The sequence below is a fragment of the Octopus bimaculoides genome, chromosome 5 (genome assembly GCF_001194135.2).
Source record: "Octopus bimaculoides isolate UCB-OBI-ISO-001 chromosome 5, ASM119413v2, whole genome shotgun sequence".
Classification (NCBI taxonomy): domain Eukaryota; kingdom Metazoa; phylum Mollusca; class Cephalopoda; order Octopoda; family Octopodidae; genus Octopus; species Octopus bimaculoides.
This window is the reverse complement of record NC_068985.1, coordinates 15,274,511-15,279,510: the sequence shown is the minus strand read 5'-3', so window position 1 is coordinate 15,279,510 and position 5,000 is coordinate 15,274,511. Positions and strand designations below refer to the sequence as shown.

At 36.5% G+C, this 5,000-nt stretch overlaps 1 long non-coding RNA gene and 2 other non-coding genes across 3 annotated transcripts in view; all 3 read left to right on the top strand.

The window, feature by feature from the left end:
* LOC128247844 (uncharacterized) overlaps positions 1-5,000 on the top strand; it is an 18,835-nt gene that overhangs the window by 371 nt on the left and 13,464 nt on the right. Inside the window, exons 1-2 of the long non-coding RNA XR_008264168.1 lie at positions 1-54; positions 4,655-4,723. The exon at positions 1-54 is cut by the window's left edge and continues 371 nt beyond it. This is a non-coding gene — a long non-coding RNA (uncharacterized LOC128247844). The remainder of the gene's footprint in view (positions 55-4,654; positions 4,724-5,000) is intronic.
* Positions 2,449-2,521, top strand: Trnaa-agc (transfer RNA alanine (anticodon AGC)). Its single transcript has one exon. It is a non-coding gene; the product is annotated as a tRNA-Ala (tRNA).
* Positions 3,186-3,258, top strand: Trnaa-agc (transfer RNA alanine (anticodon AGC)). Its single transcript has one exon. It is a non-coding gene; the product is annotated as a tRNA-Ala (tRNA).

Sequence of the window (5,000 nt, the reverse complement as noted above, 5' to 3'; positions counted from 1 at the left end):
ACGCTGAAGGATTACGAAATTATAAGCGGAATATTCATTGACCAAGTGGTTTTGGTGAGTTTGTAATTCAACATCTAGGAAGATAAATTCGTGTAGACATACTTTTGTAGCTTGACCAATGTCCTGTTAAATTATGTGGAGCCTGGATATGAACTGAAATCTCATGCCAAACAGAGTCGCCTATTTCTCTGGGAAATGAACGGAGAGAAGACTCTTTCTGAGTGTTCGAAGGGAGTTGTAGATATCTAGAAAACTTCGATGGTTTATTAATTCTTTACCATTTGGTTACGTAACTCGCTTAAGACAGCTGCTGTTTTAGTCCTGTAACTGCTACTTAGCGGGTTCTCAGTATAATATACCGTATTTTGCGGAATATAAGACGCGCTTTTTTCCTCAAAATTTGACCCTCAAATCACTGTGTGTCCTGCATGGTGAAGGTCAGATTTGAAGTCCAGCTTTGGACCTTGGCATCCCCTAAATGAATATAATGGTATATTACACTGTACACCATGTGTACAGACCTTGTACATACTACATTTACTCCCTCCATATCCCAACATCCCATAATTATCAGTACTGCGGTTCATGGTTCTCCGTGGCGCTTTGTCGAATTATGTTTATTTCCTGATAAATCTCAGCATTACACATTTGAACTTTTCTACTTCCCTAAACATTGTGGCTTTATTCACAATTAACACTGGTGGAAATACTATGAGTAAAATGGCCTCATAATACCGTAATCAAAGTTTGCCTACTGTAACATGAACTTACCATCTTTGTTTACCAAGCCAAAACAATGGAAGTGGCGCCGCCACTCGAGCGGCTTGGAAACTAACATGCACCATTGGCGTGGATTTTAAACACTCCTTCAGTGCTCACGTCTGTACTGAAAACCAGACATTTTTCCGTATGATAATTTTTGAAACTATCAGAATGCCATAATAGGTTAAACATAGAATGTTCCATAAATGACTGTGATAATTCGTTAACTAATGGCTGTGGTGGGGCAAACCACATGCTATCATAGGTGTTTATAGATTTCCAACCAGTAACTATTATTATATTTCCTGTATCAACAAGTAACAGCGTCGTATAAATAAAACAAATCTTCGATGAAGCATAAAATATTTTAATTCTATCTAACCCTTAAACAAACAACGGAACAATTGTCTCTCCGTTATAACCATCTCGCGGACATTGTTTTGGTAATACCGAGCGAGTCTGACACCGACAAAACATATGCGCAGTTGCAGTGAGCAGCCAGTCCCAAATCAATGACATCACCAGTTTAAACACGGACCTGCTCAGGGTAGCACATTGCTATTCTCAATCTATTCAATCAGAATTGCAGTAAATATCAGTAACATATAATGCGGCAAATATTATCATTCAGTGAAGTGAACAATTCGTGAAAAATTCGTGGGAAGCAGTAAAAACTGAAATAATTTTAAAAGATTTCAAAAAATCTGGAATCAATAACACCCTAGATAGCTCTGAGGGTGATTTTTTTTTATATAACGATAACGATACATCTGATTCTGAAAACAACGACGGCTTTGAGGAATGTAAAGAAGCTGATGAATTCCAGGAACTTGAGGAAAATGACAGCCAGAAACTGATTGAGGATGACAGCAATCATGATTTTTTAGGATTTTAAAGTGAATAAAGTTTTTAAAGATTATGGGGTCAAAAGTTACTAATGAGGTTATTGTATCTGAATAATTTGGTTATGTATTGGCATGTTTTGATGTTTTCTGTTTTTCAAATAAAGTGGTAATAGTAAGAAATGTTAATATAAAAAAAAATAATATAACAAACACCGATAAAAAGATGTTCGATAAATAGTGCAAAAACAATAATGAAACGTATAGATGAAGCTATGGTCGTAGCGTTACCTGGTGTTCAGTACAAACACTTGCAGTAGAAACATCCAGAAAGTCTTTTTACAAATAGTGGCAGTAATGAAGAATGTTAACAATGCCAAACATTTATTTCTTCGTTAGTATTTGTCCATTCTGCTTTGTTGACTTTTTTTTGATCAGTGTCATATGTTTTCGTCTTTGAACGGAATTCTTTTGGGAATTTTATAACCGGCTTCGTTAAGTTTTAAAGTTTTCCTTTTGTTCTCTGTTCTTGTTTGAAGCTAGTTTTCTTATGCAATATTTTTCACCTCGATTTTTAGACATTTTATAAACTCAAGTGTACCATTGAAAAATAGAAGGGACATTGCCATCCATCGCCACACCCTTTTAGCAACCCCATTATCACCTATTTTTCTTCAACGCTTCCCTGGCCCTCTCTACCACCACAGGGGTGCGGTTCCGTTCACTTTGGGATCCACGGGTGTAGAATTTCGCTGAAATTCTATTGGAGCATAACAAATAATCAATTTCATTTCAAAACATTTCTACTTATTATTACGTACATAGGTCCCAGACTATCGTAGGTGGGGTATTAGCTCAAGTGGTAGAGCGCTTGCTTAGCATGCGAGAGGTACCGGGTTCGATACCCGGATTCTCCATTTTGTCTAAAATTGTTTTGGTTTTCGAAGAGATTGTTCAACAACCATCTATCTACATGTGACGTAAATTTCATTTTATATATTATCTGGAAATAGTTGAGTAAGACTGGGGAATTAGCTCAAGTGGTAGAGCGCTCGCTTAGCATGTGAGAGGTACTGGGATCGATACCCGGATTCTCCATTTCTTCTTGACATTGTTTTGGTTTTTGACGTGATTACTCATATTATGTGTTTTCAATTCGATTTTTAAACATTATTGTCAAAACTCAAGTGCACCATTGAAAAATAGAGGGGCCATTGCCATCCATCGCTACACCCTTTTTGCAACCCCAGTTATCTCCTCATTTTTCTTCAGCGCCTCGCAGGCTCTCTCTACCAATGGTGGAGACTTTCAGTGAAATTCTGTTGAGGTATAATAAATAAACAAATTTCATTTCAAAACATTTGTACTTATTACATACCTACGTATCACATCCTTGCAGGTAGGGAATTAGATGAAGCGGTAGAGCGTTTGCTTATCATTAACAATTACTTTTCGCCTTCCTGTAAGCAATATTCAACTGCTAAATTAATTATTGCTATAACAACCATCTATTTACATATATGACGTAAATTTCATTTTACATATCATATATATATAGCTTTGGAAATTTACCGCAGCACTGGGGAATTAGCTCAAGTGGTAGAGCGCTCGCTTAGCATGTGAGAGGTACCGGGATCGATACCCGGATTCTCCAATCCTTTTTCTTTTTTTGCTTCCCATCATTTTCGTTAGAAAGTATTGTTAATTCATGTTTTATTGTGTTGTAGTTTCTATGAATTGCTTTGAAAACGTTGATTTTCTTTTTGCGTATGTGACAAATTAGGTTACAATATTTCTTAGATTAGTGAAGAGGTCTATTTAATCTTTTGGTAGGGTTAAAAATTATGGTTCTTCACAATTCTGTATCGTAATTACGCGGATGGGCTCCAGACTAACTGGTTTTTACACAAACCTATTAGTAATGTACCTATAATGACTACTGGAAACAGCTGTAAGCCAAATTTGCTCCAGTAAAGGAATAATATGTAATGACCATTATTTCAAACTTGTTTCATATATATATGCAAAAAACATACTTTATATAATGTTGAATATTAAAAAAATCAAGCACACTGCACGTAATAACACCTCATGCATAATAAACAAGTTAAAAAGAGATATGAAAACACAATTAACTCCAGCAAAAATTCTTGTATTAAATATATAATAGCTAGATTAGTGATTATAGCCACACAGCTCACTTCTGAAAGTCATTTAGCGTAAAATTGTTTTCGATCTTGGTCTTTTGAGCCTCTTTCGTATCGCAAGCTCTGGTGGTCTTCTTCGCGCCAGGCACGAAGCTGGAATTAAACCGAAAGAGTACGATCGGGAACAGAAGTGGTCGAAAAGAGGTTCCTTTGAAGGTTCTCGGGAGTTACATTACTTGATAGGGTGCGTAGCTCGGAGATCAAGGAGTCTCTCCAGGTCGAGTGTCTACCTCTGAGCATTGAGTGGTCACAGCTCCGGTATTCCGAACATATGATATGAATGTTGCAGGAAGGAATCGCAAGACGGATCCTTCAAGCCGAGTAAACCGGCCGGAGACAAGGGTAGACTAAGAATGAGATGGTTGGCTAATATCCAAAGTCTCAGTTGGTCATCCTTTGGAATCCATCTGGAAAGTGCAGAGACGGTTGCTTCTGATAGGGCCTTATGGAGGAAGTGCCTGGGGATTCTACCCTCCCAAGAATATTGAACGAAAAAGATGGATGGATAGAATGTTTTCGATTTTGTTGTATATCTGGTACATAATAATATTAATCTTTCATAATTTATTTTTTGATGTTACGTTTGTATATTTTTTATGCAACGGTAGGTTTTCTATGAATGTTTACACCATCAAAAGAAACTATTTTTCACATAAGACAAATTATTTTCTTTTGAAGATTCTGATGGATTTTTATTGGGGCTAAATGAGTTTTCGATATTTTGTTTCAACTTGTTTATAAATGAGATATTGTTAGCAGTGTATGCATTTATTATTATTATTATTAATATCATATTTCTTACAATAACTGCTAATACAATGAACATTGTTTTCTTTTCCACAGACGGTATTCAATTGCAGAATTTGATATTGTCAGAATGGTTTGAAAATTTTTGGCACAGGGCCAGAAGAGGTAAGTCAATTCCATCGACCCCAGTTCTTAACTGGTACTTATTTTTATCGACTCGGAAAAGATGAAAGGTAAAGTTGACTTCGGCGACATTTCATATTTATTTCTTCATTGCCCAAAGGGGGCTAAACATAGAGGGGACAAACAAGGACAGACAAAGGGATTAAATCGATTAGATCAATCCCAGTACGCAACTGCTACTTATTTATCGACCCCCAAAAGGATAAAAGGCACAATCGACCTCGGCGGAATTTGAACTCAGAACGTAAAGACAAACGAA